This window comes from Cygnus atratus, chromosome 3, assembly GCF_013377495.2.
Source record: "Cygnus atratus isolate AKBS03 ecotype Queensland, Australia chromosome 3, CAtr_DNAZoo_HiC_assembly, whole genome shotgun sequence".
Classification (NCBI taxonomy): domain Eukaryota; kingdom Metazoa; phylum Chordata; class Aves; order Anseriformes; family Anatidae; genus Cygnus; species Cygnus atratus.
In genome coordinates this window covers 48,990,816-49,009,972 of record NC_066364.1, presented here as the reverse complement: position 1 = coordinate 49,009,972, position 19,157 = coordinate 48,990,816, and the positions used below count along the sequence as shown (strand labels likewise).

Below are 19,157 nucleotides of genomic sequence, written 5' to 3'. Positions count from 1 at the left end.
TTCAGTGACAGATTTGCCTCACCTCCATAGGATCAACCAAACTCCCAAACTGCAATGTTATAGCCAAGAAACACTGGATGGGTTTGACTCACTAAACTGTACAAAACCATAGACATTGTAGAAGACTGTGTACTAAAAAGACTCCAGAGAAAACATAGGATCTTGGATTTTAGTGACAGGAAAATGGGTGCAGAGCTGCTGAAGAGAAGTGGTGGGGCACGGTGGTGGGGCAGAGAGAAAGCTCCCTGCTGGCCAGTGGGAATTGTTGTTCTGGGTGCTTGGCCTGGGATTTGGGCATCACAGGCACAGATCCATACATCCCAGTCCAATGTGTCATATGTCAAATTAGACATTACTTAGAGATATTAATGACTCATGTTTAAACCAATATTATATATGATTTTATGTTTCATGCTCTACCTATTTTATTTGACTTTTCCAAATATGAATATAGTTTTATATTTCTTTAAAGAAATACAGCTTCTTATGTCTTTATATGCCTGCTTGGCAACACTTAGCAAAGACATTTCTTCTGAGAGAACAAATTAAAGCAACTTCAAAACAAGTCTGTTATTGCTCAGCAGCCTGGGTCCCTGCCAGCAAGAAACAAGCTGATGATTATTTAGCTGAGGCAGTAAAGGAGAACTGTAAATTCTCAACAAGTGTTGATTTTTTTTGTGGTTTTTTTTTTTTTTGGTTGGTTGGTGGTGTCAGCTTTAATATAGAAGTAAGTCAAACATACAGGTGACAAGGTTGAAGTTCCTAACATCACAGGGTGCTTACAGGGCAGAGCTTAGGGGCCTGGATGGCTGCATTTCCCAAGGCAGCAGGAATGACTGGGAAAAATCCATAGTCAGAGCAATGCTCAGGAGTGAGCATGCACTCAGTTGGCTTGGCAAACACAGTGACAGAATCCTACTGTGGCAATATCTATATGAAAAAAAAACAACCAACCAAGCAAACAAAAAAACCAACAACCTTATACTGATATAGATCACAAATTTTCCAAGAAGAAGGATGACTGCTTAATCCCTGTATCCCTGCAGAGGGGCCTATTTCCTGAGATGACCACAAGAATGACTTTTTTTACCATATGCTATTAGGGGTCAGATTTTATTGTTATTTCCAAAAATGCCTATATGATGGCAAAATGAGTTTGAAACACAGTGCTGCAATATAGAGAACTTTAAAATAAAATTATGGGTTGAGTCACTAGCTAGAAGTTCACCAGAGAGAGAGAGAGAGAGAGAAAATGTAGAGAGTTGAAAGAAACAATGTGTTCTGGAGAGGCAGGGAAGGGGCAAAATGCAAGGTGAGCATCAATACTTTACTATTCTCTTCATATATGTGCTAATTGGTAGCATCTACTTTTTATCTAATCAAGGAAGTGTGAATATGTGCCATAAAAAGTACAAATCAGTTGCTTCCTGCTATCACCACAAAGACAGCAGTGTGGTAGGGAGCTGCTCCTCCGGCACCTCTTCTTGGGAACACCTGAGCATGGGGCAGCCTCCCCAAGAGGCTGCTCCCCTCGTGGAGATTACCAATGCAACCAGGAGAAAATATAGCAAACCTCACCTGCAGCCAGTGGTAAAAATTGACTCTGAGTGTCTAAAAATAACAAGTAGTCCTTTTTATAATCCAGAAATTGCTATATTCAGCAAGAGATGATTTGATGGTAAATTACATTCTGACAAAGAAGAGTTAATCACTGACCTAAAAATTAGCTGTTGCCTAGGTACCCCTGGTCAGGCTCTGTTGACATTTATGTTGTGCAAACAGAATGCAATACCAACCAGTCGTATGTATATTTAGGGCTTTAAAATGGCCAGTTTTCCAAAAGGTAAAGCAATGACTGGGAACATAAATTTACTGGTGGAGATGTTGACGCTACCTGGATATCATTCAATTGTGTTCTGTGGGTGACCTTGAGGATTCAGCTCTAAAAATATTGTAAAAAATCTCAAAAAACAAAACAAAACGAAACAAAAAAACAACCCTCCACAACATATTTCGTTGGGGAGAAACCATCCTGGTTAAAGGAAAATGCGAAGGCAGCTCTCTCAGTGAGTGTGACATGCTGAAAACTACCTGATGTGGGTAGCATGGTTTCTCAGAAGATAGATCACATCACAGAAACCTTTTTTTTTTTTTTTTTCCGTTTTGGTGAGATTAGACAGATAAAGACCCCTATGCAGAAAAACACACTTGGATTTCATACACTTGAATTTCTCCAAAGCTTTTGACCTCATACTGCTGATGTTAAATATTTGTGTGATGTAGTGTTAACCAGGCACAGCGTGGAGGGGTGAAAATGGGACTCGCTGTCAGATGGCAGCAAGTAGTGCAGATTGGCGCAAAGGGAGAGTCAAGACTCTTGTTGTCACTGATTTTAACACTGTTATTGTTATTATTTTTTGAATCATCTAATATTAACAACAAAGAAAACGATAAGAAAAAATCAAAACCACAACTGGTAAAGTTCAGAGGTAGCACAAAGATTAGTGATGTTGTAACGAGCAAGAAGACAAAGTACTGCTCTAGGAGGAGAGGGATCATCTGGTTGAAAGGTTGCAAGGTAATAAAACGCACTTCAATTACAATTAAAGGCTAAGTGAGCCATTTGGGAGCAACTCACAGAAGCTCAGCCTAGAGGGGGAAGCCTCGTCTATGGAAGCTGCAACTCAGAGGAATGGGGAGTCACCACAGACAGCCACACATGTTTAAGCTACGGAGTACTGACTGTTTTGTTAAAATGGAAATTAGCAGTCATTTTAAATATGCATGATAAGCCAGGCTATGAGGAGTATGGAGGAATGGGTAGTGTTAAATCGTACAATTGCATTGGGGTGGAGGGTCTTTCCAGCTCTTGAATTCCCTGGAGATCCTCAAAAATCACCTGGACATGGTCCTGGGCAAGCAGCGCTGGGTGTCCCTGCTTTTACGGGGGGCTGGAGCAGATGGCCTCCAGAGGTCCCTGCCCACCTCATCCTTTCTGTGATTCTGAGTTACTTCACACCTTTCCCACCAGGCTCTGCAATGCCTTCAGCAATGCCACAAGATGCTCATACAGCTGCATTTCTGCATTAGGGCAATGGTCTTCAGCCCTCATGCTTTAATGTTTAAGCTGCTTGCCAGCAAACTTTTTCCTTTTTTTTTTTTTACCTCCAGAACAGTCTTTATTTTTTTTTTTTTTTTTATTTTTTGCTGCACAGCTGGCTTAATTTTATTTTTGCTTTGTTATTACTATAATTATTATTGAGGTGCCAGCTGTGTCCTCTGAGATGACCTAGTGGTCACCTATGGTCCCCTGTGGTGGACTAGCTGATTGCAAGGGGGGTGTGGTTTCTGTGCAGGGATCACCTCCCTGTGTCAATCCCCTGCCGTTACCAGGGGGTAGCTGACACCAGGAATTAATTGCATTTTATGGGGTCTGTGAACGGATGACTGCTTGCTTGCCAATTGCCTGCAAGTAACAAAATGCACAAGTTCCTCCAGCTCAGTCCCCTGTGTGCCCTCATCATTTTGAATACTATGATACATCCCGACCAGATCACACCCTGCCTGCAGCTCCCCCCAAGCACAAGGCAGACAGAAACATGGCAGAGCTGCTCCTTTGTGCACAGTAGTCCTTCATTCACGTTACTTCTGCGTTTACTCACGAAGCATGCTCCCTAGAGGTTTGCAATGCAAGGATCTTTGTGGGTGTAAAGAGATCAGCAAACCCAAAGTGGAGCAAAATGTGACTTTGAAAAGCAAGTGATGTTTTGCAATGGGTCCAATAGGTCAATTACACTTCTCTTCTTTTAAGCTGTTGACCTGATTTTATTCTATGAATATATGTTTATAAATAGCTAATTACTTAAACACAGCTCAGGCTTCCAAGGGGACACTTGACAAGTTCATCATTTTCCACTTGCTTCCCTAAAAACACTTCCCTAAAAACTCTTCTGAGCACACCAGCCAGCACTGTACCAACGTGCTGGGGCATGAACAGGTGGAGCAGGGAGAATACCTCCAACCAAATTTGTCCCCACAAATACCCCGAAGCCAGTGGGTGGTGGTGTCCCAGCTCCACCTGTGGCTGCCTGCCTGCCAGTGCGGTGGCACAGGGGGCTGCTTACTTCTCACCGGTTGCGCCGTGCTCAGATTTGGGCTGGAAATTAAAATAAAGGGGAAAAAAATGTAAAAAGACGTATGTCCTCATGACCATACTCTTTGGGCCACATTGCCTCCAAAAGGGCTCCCATCAGCGAAGGTGGCTGGTTGCATGGCCTCCACCCAGCCTGGGGATGTAGATGTGGGAGCAACCAGAGACCAGAAGCCTCCTGCCAGCTGTCCTCAGCCTGAAGAAACAGCGTTTCTTTGGGATCCTTGGCCACCCTGCAAGCTTCTGCTCCTCAGAGAGTTTGGGGGGCCTGTTTTTTCTCCCCTACCTTGATGAACCCTTGTTACAGAGATGTGTCCAAAGGGCACGGGCTTTGCGTCATGCTCCTGACGCCCTCCTCGCCTGCCCTGGAAACCAGCCCGAGCTGCAAGCTTGCGTGCCAGGCAGGGACTTCACATCTCAGATGTGAACACTGCTTAGTCTGCAAGCTGCTCCGGGCCACTTTTTCCACAATCTGCTTTGAAAAAGAAAATGTGTGCATGATAATCTGCTCCCGTGGAAGTGTTACTGTCTACCTCTGTTGCATACAATCAGTGTGGAAATGTGTGTTACCATAACAACAAGAGGACTTAATTTAATCATGTTATTAGGCCCTATTTATATGCACACACACTCATAAAGGAAAAAGAACATGTCCTGCTCTTCAAGAAGACCCCTGTGAGGTCTTAATCATATGCATGAGTTTCATCATGACCACCAGCCCCTGATTTTCACCTTAGAGGTGCAAAAGCCAAAACCAGTAAGCCAGAACAAATTCAGCACCACAGCACCAGAGCAGCACATTCCTATGCTTTGGCAGCACTGCAGTGGGGAGCGGGAAGACACCAGAGGGAAGCTGGAGGAGACCCCAACCCATGGCGTGCTGTACACACACGGGGGATTCACAACATGTTCTCCTTGCTCTGTCTTGCTCTTGAAGGATGCTGAGCTCTGGACTCCTTAGTGTTTTGCCTACTTCATCCCACTGCTGGCGTCTTTTGGACAACTTTTGTCTCATCAAAAAACTCATCAACTGCACGTTGGAGATTTCCATGAGACCCAAACCACTTCTTCTTTATTGCCCTTCTGCTATTCCCCATCTGAGTTAGCCAAAAAGGCTTCAGGTGGAGCCCAGCCTCTTTCCACATGTTAAAACACAGATACTATACCTTAAATATCTCATAAGGATCCATTCAGTGCCATCAAGAACAGCACCACTTACTCTCAGGAATCACCCTCTGGGCAAATTATTTAGTAGCTTTGGTATCTAAACTAAATTGTTCAAGAAACCTTGTTGTGAATTCCTAGCAGGAGTCAAAAGACATAATAAACAGCTCCTTTATCATTGAAGTAGCCATCCAAAAATGACACTCACCAGCCTTTTGACATTTAAAATGCTAACGTAGATGAGTTTCTGTTTATTATCTCAGGGAATGAAAATGTTTATTTTAAAATGTCCAGAAAGTCAGAAGAGTTCACCTCCTGTTAAAGAGATTTTGTAGACCATCAAGAGCAGACATCTTTCTAAATTATTTTGCACTCTTGTCATTTTTAGTTAATTTGCCTGAAAACACCCAGTGCAATTCTAGAGATTAAATTAACCGCATGCAGGGGGGGGCTTGTTTTATGGGCATGGTCTGCACTCGAGCTTTCAGGAGCTGCTGGGCACGCATGTGTGACCACAGGCATGCACCAAAATCAATTACAAGCATTTTCTTTTGTGTGGCACTGCTAGACTCAGTGTTTTCTTTAGTAGCTATCACAGTTACTTCATGAGCTGATTTGACATTAATAAGCTTGGGGTTTGGTTTGCAGGACACAATCTCACAGACAGGTTTTTCCTGGGTGAGGAAAACAGAGGACTGATGCTCACCATCCCCAGGGGAAGGGACAGGCTGGGAACAGAGACGTGGGGATGCAGCTGTCCTGTGGATACTTCACTGGGCTTTCTGCAAGGCATTGTCCCTGAGCGGGGCAGCAAGGCTGCCCTGGAAAGGGAGCTGCAAATCCTGACTCAGAAGCACATGAGAAAACCCAGCCTGTCCCAGCCACTGCTCGTGAGAACCAGGAGACAAGATGCTGAGGCAGAAAAGAAGGGGCCATCTCCACCAAAGCAGCTGATACAAATCTGGCTTTATTTTGGTCACTTCCCCAACATACTGTTATCTCTTTTGTCCTGTCTAAATTGAGATTTAATACTTGGAATGCATCCACACTCCAAAAATATCCAGATACAGAGAGAAAAACACTGGATGAGTCACCAAAAATCCAAGCTGAAGAGTTTGAGAATGCATTTTAATTATGCATAGCAATAATTTAATGCTACCTGCAATGCCTTTAATTACATGGCCATTTATTTTTAGCACCAAAATGCAACAAAATAGACGTTCATTTACTTTGGAGTACTTGACTCTGTTAGTAAGTACAGCACTGAAAAGGGAGACCAAGGTGTAACCATAATGACACAGATTATGACATTATCTTTCACAAATGCAGTTAGGCTTCACAAGGTCACAGATGGGACACCTGGAAAACCAAAACGATTATTCTGAAGAGGTTGCTGTGCTGAAAGGACAGCCAGATTTGAGTACCTAGGTGCTCAGAAATGCACTCTGGTTCCCACACTGATTAATAAGAGCACCATACAGGGAAGAGGAAAAACTGCTGGGTATTAAAAAGCTGTTTGCAAGTCACTTTTAAAAAAACAGCCCTGGTCATGCCTATTTCCAAAAATCTACTTTTGAACCCGATGGCTTAGCAAATAATCATCTCATATCAAATATCCCTTTCAAAACCTTGATGCTGGAACATGTGGTGCTGATATGGCTCAATATAAACACTTAAATAAAGTTTATTATTTCCAGGTCTGTGGGAAAAAAAATGCAGCAATAGGGCAGCTGTGTTCGAAAGATGCTGAACAAACTTATTAAATGCTGATTCTGGTCATTTGATCCCTGCTCTTAGATTTCCCCCATGGGAAACCTTGCCCCATCCTGCTGCAGGCACCCCACTCTCTGCTTATAGCATGAGTACGAGCCTGAAGCACCCAGATTTGAAACACATTTACGTAACTCAGAGAAATCAGGCTATTGTGGTCCAGCCTCTCCCTTCAGTGCAGGAAATGATGAACTGCTTGATCCCACTAGGAAAGAAAAAAAAAAAAAAGAAAAGAAGTCCTGGTGTTGTGTATTCACTGCAGTCAGAAGCAGCTGCAGAGTTTTTTTCATGTTCCTGTCATTTCAAGCTGTTGGTATAAACTGCACATTGTATGAAACGCCACTGAGGTCTGCACGTGGCAGTGCTCTTGTCTCTCTAGCTGGGAAATCATCCCCACAAACACGTGCGTGGTGTACATGGAGTCCAGCATGGGCCAAACACAGCTGCTGGGTGGCCTGGGCATTTGTTGTGATGGCCAGACAGTAAGATTGCCTTCTTCCATCTCAACAATATTCAAGGCAGAGCATAGAGAAAAGGAGGTACCCACTCACCTGGCAGCCAGCCCTGCTGTCTGGGGCGTTCGGATGGGTTGTGGACTTCTCAATAACCACCTCAAGTTACCCTCTGTCAGTTCGTACCATAACTCTTTCTTTACCTACCCTATGAGCAACCTGTGAGGCTATACGGTGTTTTCAGACATCACCACAGTCTGCTAAATATATGCTGAACAGACACTGCCTCCATTGGAATCAGTGTAATTGCTAGGATGTAAAGATGGCCTGGGGAGCATAGAGGTGATAGCAGTCACCCTCCAATTAAGAATAAATAAATAAATACATATATAAATAAATAAATAAAATAAATTGTTTATACTGAAAAACATAGCTGAGCTCCTTCACTCCCAGCACTTGGTGGCAGCAGGAAGAGGGGGTGGGCTCGGCCGATCGAGCTGCCAGGTGCTCCGGCCCTCCATCAGCAAAGCACTTAGGCACATGCTTGCTCACAAGTATTTCAGTATTGTCGTTGACAGAAAGCCAGAGCAGACAGCTTGACACTAAGCCCTAAGGATCCTAATCAAAGCTAAACAACGCGTGTGAGATCTTAAAATGCTGTTATTTCTTCCCAGCAATGATACAAGAATTGCCCAAATGAACAAAGTTGTCCTATTGAATGACTGAGTTTTTCTGGAACACAGAAAAACCGTGACTTGCCCAGTTTGGGTTATAATTATACTGAAGGGTGGACCATGCTTCCTCTATAGCAGACAGCAATATACATTGAAGATTTGGCATGAAAACAACAGCTCTAAATTTCTTGCTGTCCTGACATGAAAAACTATAGCAACCAAAACCAGTGTCCTGGAAATCATCAAAAGTTGGAAATACAACTACATGCCTGGAAGTGTTTCATAAGTGTGCACGATTTCTGGTGTATATTTCAGAGCAAAATGCTAATGCATAGGTGCTGTGATGGGTTGAATGCTCTGGTAATTATTATGCCTCTGTGCACCATATATGACAGATGATGGATAAGGTGTCACAGCATAAAGACTCTAAATTAAGCACATTTTCATACAATCATAGAATCACAGAATGGTTTGGGTTGGAAGGGACCTTAAAGACCATCCAGTTCCAACCCCCTGCCATGGGCAGGGACACCTCCCACCAGACCAGGTTGCCCAGAGCCCCATCCAGCCTGGCCTTGAACACTTCCAGGGATGGGGCATCCACAGCTTCTACGGGCAGCCTGTGCCAGTGCCTCACCACCCTCTGAGTAAAGGATTTTCTTCCAAATATCTAATCTAAATCTACCCTCTTTTCATTTAAAGTCATTCCCCCTTGTCCTGTCACTGCACTCCCTGACAAAGAGTCCCTCCCCAGTTTCCCTGTAGGCCCCGTTTAGGCACTGGAAGGCCGCTATAAGGTCTCCTCAAAGCCTTCTCTTCTCCAAGCTGAACAACCCCAACTCCCTCACCCTGTCCTCATAGTAGAGGTGCTCCAGCTCCTTGATCATCCTCGGGGCACTCCTCTGGACTTGTTCTAATCCTTCCATGTCCTTCTTGTGCTGGGGGCCCCAGAGCTGAATGCAGCACTCCAGGTGTGGTCTCACAAGAGCAGAGCGGAGGGGGACAATCACCTCCCTCACCCTGCTGGCCATGCTGTTTTGATGCAGCCCAGGGTACTGTTGGCTTTCTGGGCTGCAAGCGCACATTGCTGGCTCATGTGGAGCTTCTCATCAACCAACACCCCCAGGTCCCTCTCATCAGGGCTGTTCTCAGTTTTCAGTTCAAAATAAGTGAAAGGTAAGCCAAACCATTCAAAATGCAAAATGAATGCAAGCCTGTGCTTTCCTATTGAGTAACATTAAAAAGAAAATGTCATTTCTGTCATTAACTTTTGATGATTCATACTTAACCTGGGCTATTTCATACTGGGTTTTACTGACATTTTCCACAATGGCCTTTGTCTGGTTCTGGCTAGGCCAACAGTGCCTGTATTCCTTGAAACTAATTGTTAAACTATCGACCAGACACTATTTTCACTGTGATTTCTAAGTCACTAGAAGTCAATTTATCTAAGACTGGCCTTCAGCAATAATGGGACTAACTCCATTTCAGAGAAATACACTCCCTCTTTTTCGGAAGTTAATGATTTTCTTCTCAGATCAATGTATAGTTTATTGAGCTCACTGGTTTGAGAGAAAGTGAAGTTCTTTATTGCTTAAGCAGAAAGTTATTTCATGCCTGATAAGGCTGAGCCTCGACTCTTTCAGCTCAAAAAACTGTCCCTCCAGTGTTCCTGTTAGGGGTCAGGTGGGATAAAATAAGAAAAAATAAGATAGGGAGAACAATTACACCCCAGTCCCAGCAGAACATGAAGTAAATGAAGTATTCTCCAGACTTGGTGCCTTGTGCCAGAGGATATCAGAAAAACATCTACTTCATGCTCTCTTTGTGGATGGCTGATGCAGAAGGTCACAACTTGCAGCACCGTGGGTTGCTGTGTGGTCTGAAGCAGTGGGGATGGAGGCCGTGACTCCACTCACTCAGTTCTGGTCACTTAAACAGCAGGCCAAAATTGCCTGGTCAACTGGGAGAGAATACAAGCAGAAGCACAGAGCAAAGGCTGAGGTGTCTGCAAGAGAAGCAACAAGTGGGACTTGGCCCACGTCTAACTCCACACACACCACATACCTCCTGGCCCTTGCAGGACCCTACGCAGTAACCCAGGGCATGCAGAACTCATCAGCTTCCTTGTACATATGTGCATTAATCCCCTCCCACAGACAGAGTCTTTGTACAGTGGCCATCAAGCTGGGGTTTCCGTATGGCTGGGAGCACAGTAAAATGCTATTTATTTCACAGTAAAGTGCTCCTCATTTTGACCAACATTGTTGCAGGCTTGATGCTGTGTAACAACCATTAGCATGAAAGGCAGCTTTCAGGTAGCTGCTCTGTAAGTGTGCACAGATCAGAATCCGTATTTTATACCAGGAGACTTTATTTATTTTTTCTAAGTCATTCACAGCCTCTTTGCAACAACATGTAAGCACTTACATAGATTTTTCTTCCATATGCCAAACTACTATTTACAAATGTGGAAACCGATGCAAAAGGATTTTAGCCATCCCTGCAAATCATCCAGCATCAGCACTGGGAACCAGAGCAAAGACTCTCAAGTCCTAGCCCACAGCCATCGCTGGACCACACCGTGTCTGGCAGGAATCCCATCTACTTATCACTGACATTGAAGCCTCCGTGTTGCCCACTGGTACTAAAACGAAACACTAGCAGAGCATCCAAGAGTTACTAGAATGCTCAATAGATCAATACGTAAACAACAGTGCAGGATTCATTTCATTCCCTGTGAAATGCAGTCACCTGCGGACACAGCACTGAGACTCTGAGCAATGGCTTTTGCTTCCTTCTGTTTCCTACACTGCTTTTCTTCACATTCTGTAACAACGCCCAGAAATGACTGCTTTGTTGTCTAGCCACCTCGCTCTGTCCACAGGTGACCATCACAAAGTCATTGTTTTCAGATGTCGAGGTAGGAACCAGGTGGAAAACAGAAGTGCACAGAGAGCAATTACCAGAGAGCCTGGGATCTGGCCAGGAAAGAGACCATTTCTTTTACAAAGATCTTAGGGAAATTGATTTTGTTGGCTGTGCTTTCTAGAGCACTAAGTAAATGGAAGACAGGATTCACAATGTATCTTTTCAGTTATTCTTACCTAAAATATATTGAAAAATCAATGCTTTCACAGCAGGCAAGAGACGTCTATAGTTCTGGAGATTTCCAGGGTGTTGCTGGAATGATGCCCCTGGTTAAACAATAACCTTGCTCCTGCTCCTCAAAGCAGTGCTGCTGGACAACATGAGGAAAGTACTACATGCATACAGTATTACATAATTCTACCAACGTTTTAGAAGTCTTTTATGCTAACATTTTAGGGTTTGATGTTATTCTTATTGAACTCAAAGCAATATTCCCACAATGCTCAATGTGAGAAAGAGCTGGACCTAGATGTCAATGTCCTTAAAAATGAATTTTTATCTATGAACCAAAAATGAAATTACTCTTGTACTTTCCCTCTACTGTCCTTTTTCTGAAGATGAAGCTCCATGGTAGTCTTTGTAGCTGAAGCAACAGGCAGCCCCCTTCATGTTAGTGTCATTTCACATGAAGGATACTCTGTCAGGACTGAACTGCGAGCAACAGCTTTTAAGCACATTAAAGTGAGTAGCAAATTTCCAGAAAACCCTTGCGGTTACTGGAAGAATATCTGAGACGGAGTCTGTGGAGCGTGGCATGCCTACAGGAGTAAGCTACTGTAAAAGAGAGGAGGAAGAAAGGAAGGAGGGAGAGAGAACGTGAGTGTGAGGAGGCTTTCCAGCCACGTGGGCAAAAAGCACACAGTCAGCAAAGAGGAGTGCTGCAGCCTTCAGCTGGGATTCAAAGAACAAGTGCTACAGAGAGCCCGTCAAGAGTGTGTGCTATGGCACTGTGAAGCAAGCTAAGAATGAGGATATAAAACCCTGGGACCAATTCTCAGCATGGATGAAAACTGAAAACTTCCCACTTATGATCCATTCCATATACGTTTTGAGTTACAACAGGTCAATGTGCAAAATGATGCTGAGACAGTGGAAAAGTGTCTAAAGCCACAGCACTTAGAGGAAGAGTACCGGAAAAGCTGTTTCTGCCAGCAAAAAGAAAGGAACTGAGAAATAGAGAAATGTGTTCATTATGTCCAAATATTAAAGCCTTGTGATTTCTTTATAGGGGTGCTTGTGATTGTTCCATAGTTAGAAGGGGAAAAACATATTGAGCTTATGAAGAGGCCTCATACAGTGAGGATATATATATATGTGTGTATATATATATATATATATATATATTGAAGATTTACAGACGGATATAATAATTAGCTCAAGTTAAATGGTTCCTTTGAAAAAAAATTACACTGTACCAAACTCTTTGTAGTGTTGATGGTGTTTTGATGATGTTTTTGTTTTGTACTGGAAAAGCATCTTCCAATGGAAGATAAAAGCATTCAACATCAGGGGATTCTGTAGAGAGACAGAATCACAGAATGGTTTGAGTTGAAAGGGACCTTAAAGACCATCTACTTCCTACCCCCTACCATGGGCAGGGACACCTCCCACTGGACCAGGTTGCCCAAAACCCCATCCAACCTGGCCTTGAACACTTCCAGGGATGGGGCATCACTTTCAAGGATGGGGAAAAAAGTTGTGCTCTTTAAAATCACCTCCCGTCTCCTGCTGTTATTGACCCACAACCCAACACGAGCTGCTGTTGCACTGAAAGTACCCGTCTCCACCGTCTGTGCTCATGCAGACACAACAATGCTTAGTCTGAAGTATGTTCATGCAGTTAAGAAGAGGAAGAATGGATTTTGTGACCATTTCTCATCTTCTGGAACACCAGGCACGTGGGCCCACCTCCTGACGCATGGGGGTGACCATGTGTTGATGATTTCAGGTGGCAGTATGAGAAAGCAGAGACATTTGCAGAAGACAAGTCTTTGATGAAATTACAGGAAGAGAACAGCTGTTTTACATTTATGTCTTCTAGGGCTTTTTCTAAATAGCCTGTTCTCTTACAAGAACGTAATGAAGTGTCCCTAAAATGATACTTCAGGACTGCACCTGGAGCACTCAGGCCAAGCTGCAATTTGAGTCAGTCACAACCTTTGAGAATGTGGAAAGGGTCTTAACTGCCTTTATTACCTGCAGCCTCTATTTCTGCCAAAGTTAATGGCAAAATCACTGAGCCTCTGCTGAGGAAAAGAAAAAATTAAACAGAAGGAAAATATATGGGGAAATACACTGAGACATCTAGTTCCAAGTCAGCTCAAATCTGCAGCCCAGAAATGACAATGAATAAGCAAACTAATGCCTACAGGAAGAATCAGAAAGAAATGCATCCTTGACTAAACTTCCCTGCTTCACATCTGCAACTACAGAGCCGAGAAGGTGAAGGGCAATCCTGTGAACCCTCAGAGCAGGTATGGTGGCCTGGACCCATGATACCAGAGATATGGAGATGAATTTACAACATCAGCAACGATGAAAAGATGACTGTGAATTGGAAGTTGTAAAAAAATAAAATGTAAAAAGCCCATCTAAGAAAAACTGATCCAATAAGATATTTGTGCTATCCACAGTGTGCTCTACATCCAGCATTTAATAAATGGGAGCATGGAGCAGGCATGTAGTGATGATTAAAACAGATGAAGAGATTCAGTGATCTGTCAGGCACACACAGCATTAAACACCCAAAAGCAGGACATGCTAGGTAGATGAGAGATCACACAGCATTTACATGGCAGAGAAATGAAGATTCTCCAGTTCTGACCAATTACTTCTGATGAAAATCGAAGGTAGACTTGTCTTCAGGCCATGGACGCTTTCCTGTGCTGGTGGCAAAGTGATGCTCCCACACAAGTGAGGGGCTTGTGCTCAGAGGCTGCAGGGAAAACTAACACACTATTCAAACCCAGTCTTTGAAGGTTCCACTCATCTCATGAGTGGGAAGTTTATGGGTCTCTGGATTCTCTAAGGGTATAAATGTTACTGGAAAAAGCCATTTCATAACATAATGTTCATCCGAAACCCAAGCCAACGCAGCAGAAGGAGAACCTGCTGTCAGCAGGCAGAGGGGAAGCTGAGCCAAGCTCCGTGAGTCTCAGGGGGGTCAGGGAGAGCTGGTACCTGGACAAGGCTGTTGGCATGGGTAGAGAAGCAACCCCCACCCATCAGCAATGAAAACACATTTTTGGTTCAAGACTCTGGTCACTGACTAGCTCTGCTGACCCTGAGCAGCCCAATTTTTTGCACTGTCTGGTAATACATCACAAGTGCCACGTACTCCTGGCAATGTGGGGTTGCCCTGACGTGTCATGTGCCCTTATTTTAGAGAGGTGCTGTTCCAGATGTGTGCCTACCTGTGTCTGGAGTGGCTGAGCCTCAGTGGTAGCCCTGTGCCACCCTGCTTGCATACAACAGCCCGCTCTGAGGCCATCGCACAGGGCCAGCTGGAGACGCTTGTTAATGAGGACCGCGGTATGCCCAGCGTGACAAATGTGACCTTTGGAAATTCAAATCAGGCTCGGCACATGTATCTCCCAAACGACTGCTGTGACTCCTGTCAGAGTTCATGAGGATGCTGGGCATGTCTCAACTGCAGAGCCGTACTCTCTGTGAGCAGTACACGTGCTGTGGCCCAGCAAGGCCTCGGCCCCACGTGGGCCCGTGCGTGGTGGGCCCATGCTCGCGCGCTCAGCTGGGGCTCCGCAAGGCTTTGTACCGCCAGCCTGCCCGCTTGCCTGACAACGTGAAAGCAGACGGTGCACTTGTATACTAGCTCATGTATGGCTAGTCACTCAGTGCCTTTCTGCAGCTCCTAGCAACTGAATTATGGCCTTCCCAGCTGCTCTTCCTTGTGCATCGTCTTGGTCGTTCAGCACACCTTGCTGAGGTCCAGCCCAGACAGCTCTGGCTCTTCCCTTGTCTGCCCTTTTTCCTTTTCCTCTTGCCTTACTGGGATGCACACTAACTCTTGCTCACCCCTGGTGTGAAGCCCACTGTAAAGGACTGCTAACTCCTTAAAATCCTGCCTCTGATACGAAAGGTTTCACTGAGTTCACAGAATCACAGAATCACAGAACTGTAGGAGTTGGAAGGGACCTCAAGAGATCATCGGGTCCAACCCCCCTCCCAAAGCAGGTTTCCTAAAGCAGGTTGCCCAGGTAGGCATCCAGATGGGCCTTGAATACCTCCAGAGAAGGAGACTCCACAACCTCCCTGGGCAGCCTGTTCCAGTGCTCCGCCACCCTCACTGTGAAGAAGTTCTTTTGCATGTTGGTGTGGAACTTCTTGTGCTCCATTTTGTGGCCATTGCCCCTTGTCCTGTCCCCACAAACCACTGAAAGGAGGTAGGCCAAATCCCTCTGTCTCCCACACTTCAGGTATTTGTAAACATTGATAAGATCCCCTCTCAAAGTTGTCCCTCTCTTGATGAGCAGGAGCTCATAATCCCACAAAACAACTTTCTGTGGAGGGGAGAAGGAAAACAAGAATTCCCAAATGAGCCTTCAGCTTCACAGCCATGACTTGTGAACATCCTGAGTCTGTTATCCAATAATTTGAACATGGAAAAACCTGGGAAGAGAGCGGCACAGAACATTTATTGCTGCTATGGGAGAAGCTATTACAGGATTTCTGGTCTGTGGAGAATGTATGCACACAATGAGATGCGTTTAAGTTTGATTGAGAGTAGAAATCTTACTCTTTTCCTTGGTTTCTTCTTTTTCTTTTCCTTTCTCCTCATATGATGTACATTGTATTTCCAGGGAAGTATGGAGAAAAATAAAAAAAAATAAAAAAAATTTAAAAAGTGACTCATTGACGTCAACTCTGAATACATTAGTAATAAAACAAGCAAAGCAAAGTATTAGTAGTACAGATTAGACCAAAAAAAAAAAAAAGTAAAGTGCATATACTGCTCTCTTAGCATCTTTACCATGCTATTAGAACAATTCTGAGTAACGTTTTTACCACAGTAAATTATTACCTTGAGCCACCTGAATCAGAAATCCCTGGAAAAGTGGACAGAGTCTGCCTGGAACATTGGATGCCGTCAGATGCCACAGACTGGTGACATAAAGAAACAGGTCTACTCCCAGACCTTCCTGTCCAGCATCCTGAGGTGGTGCTGTGTATGTGTAGCCCAACCAGCTGCTATATACCTACCGATGGGACCTACCTTCAAAATGTGCATGGTCACACTACTTTCCATAGGCATCACTGGTGGTTTCAGTGCAATTTAGGAACTTTGTTCTCTCAGTTTACCATTATTGAGGCAGAAAATCCTGAAATTAACTATGCAAATGGTGACTCATATACAGCAATTTTGAATGTATTAGTAACAGGCAAACAAAAACCCCAGAGTGAAATCAGGATGGCAGGTTTAGCCAAAAGCATACATTTACCTTCACATTGGTAGCTTCCACTAACTGTAGGGAAACTAAAGCACTGACCACCCCACAGGTCTCTACCAGCACTGGTGAGCAGCAGTGCAGCTATTCACTAGCCTGCAGAGTCCAAGCTGGGCAGGTTGCAGACAGCAGCAACCGTCATGTCCTGCCCTCGGTTTGATCTCCCCACATGGTTGGGAGAGGATAATGGAAGCTGCTTTTTATTGTAGCTTAGAGACATGCACAAGCTCACCTTTTAACCCCATTCAGTCAAGACATCTGGGATATGGTAACACGTGTTTTAAGGAATGGGTAAATGGGCTGATTTTAAGCGTGCCAAGTTGCTTTTAAATCTGAGCTTTGCTCACACAAGTCGACGTGTACCAACCTCCTCCCGAACTCAGTGAAAGGGACTCTGAATATATTCCAGGGTTAAGAGTACTGATGTAACTAGGCAATAGCAAAATCAACATTTGTTTTCTTCCGTCATTGGGAAAGAACAGAACCCTCCCGTGTGGAACCAGAGCAGCCAGAAGGGACATCGGATGTAGTGCGTGTGAGCATGTCCCTGCACGACAGACCCAGCAAGGGGAATTCCCCGCTTGTGCTGGGGACTGAGAGGCGACACAGCCCTGAAGGAGTGGGAATCATACTCTAGCTCATGCCTGCGGCACGGTTAATGTTGGTTTTAGCACAGATAATAGCCACAGAAGGTGGCAATGTGAGCCCCAGCCCCGTGCTGATCCCAAGAAGAGGCTCTGGGAGGGAATAGAGGCATCCAAACTGAAAGGATAAAACACCCCCAAGGGACCTAAGCCAGGCCTGTCACTGCACAGTCCCTCACTGGACATGGCACTGAGCTTCGACATGTGCTGACAGCAGCTCACTGAAACAGGCTGGATCCACTTGCTTGGAAGTACGAGCCAAAAAACGCCTCCCTCCCCCTTGGATATCTCTGTGCAGTGGGATGCAGCACGCTGCTACGGCAGGGCCAGAGGCAACCGAAGGGCACTACTTGAAATGCTCTCTGACTTTCTCAGTCAGAGCAAGCTCTCGACTTTCTCTGGAGGAAAAGATTTAAGTGATGTCTGCGATTTGTTCAAGCACTAACATCCTGTACCCAAGCAGAGCACTTCTCCCGAACGTGTTACCGAGACACAGAGAACCCAAGAGAGACAACACGTGCGTCTGGCACCACCATGGGAAGTAGGAAAACAGGCAGGGCAGATGATGGCACAGCCGGCCCTTGAAACAGGAGAGATACGGATTGCTGAAGAAAGCTTCAAGGTTTTTCAATGTAAGTTTTTCTTCAGTAAAAGGATTGGATTTAGGGAGTTTTTGTTCAAGAAGTGAAAGCTCTGAAAGGAGGAGGTGGATATAGAAGGAGAACTGCAGCTTGTGGCACAGTTCTAGGTAAGAAAAAGGATTCTGAGCCACAGGTGGTGGAAAAGGGGAAAGGAAATTATAAAAAAAAAAAAAGAAAAAAAAAGAACTAAAAATCAGAAGAAACACAGGGAAAACAGGATAGCAATAGGCAACCCTTATGAAAAAGGAATACCTGAATTGGCAGGGAATACAAAAGGAAAGTGCTCTCTTGTGTCCTAGGGTTTCTGGGTTTGGAGGTTGCAGTATGCACACTATCTCCTACGTGCTGTGTGCTACAACAGGAAGACCACAAATGCACACTCTGCTGCTACTGTAGTGCCTAAAAACCATGCTGGGCTTTAGCCCCAGCTGCACAGCTGCTCCTAGAATGGAAAAACACCTAAGGGCTGTCCAAGATGGTTCATTACATGCCACATGTCTATCCTACCCTTATTACCCCATCTCTTTATTCTGCACAGATGAATACATTCAAAGTAAGGGAATTTAAGTATTACAGTCAAGCCTTGGTCAGATATGGCAAGAAGCATGTATTGCTCCTCCAGAAATACAGTAATTCATGAAATGCTTGTTTTTTTTCAAGACTTTTCTCAGTGCTCTTTTACTTGACTCTAGTGGACTGATTAGGGTTTTCTTTGTACCACAAATTTAAGCTCTATTAGGTAACTGCTGAATATCAATATTTGCAAGGGTTGCAATTTTCATGTACGATTTTTTTCATGAATACTTTGTAACATATTGCACTAGTTTCATATTACTTTTAAATCACCACCAGAAGTGACAAGCTCAATTAGATTTTTTAAGTATATAAAAGACAGAGGGAGGCATGTGGGAGCCAAGCACATTTTATCTTTTCCACATCAGTCTCCAGGTGATCACTCAGATTCAAAACATGCCAGCAAATGGAACTTCATACATAATGCAACACTCATGCAACTATTGAAGTCACACTGCTTTATCTTCAATGAGCTGTACTTGGGTGTGTGGTTATTCATGGAGTACTGACAGGGTGAAATGCACATGGAGAATGAAATACCTTGAGAGAAGCTCCTGTTTCACCTTACTGTACAACATAACGATCTGACAGGTCACATGCTTTGGGGTTTATTCTAGTAATGACTGGCCAGTCTGCGCAGGCCAATGTAACCTTCCTAGGATCCTTTGCAAAAATCTCCAAAACTCAACACCA

The 19,157-nt window shown here is 44.3% G+C and overlaps 1 protein-coding gene across 1 annotated transcript in view; it reads right to left on the bottom strand.

The window, feature by feature from the left end:
- Positions 1–19,157, bottom strand: part of FIG4 (FIG4 phosphoinositide 5-phosphatase) — a 92,030-nt gene that overhangs the window by 2,961 nt on the left and 69,912 nt on the right. The gene's annotated exons all lie outside the window — the stretch shown is intronic.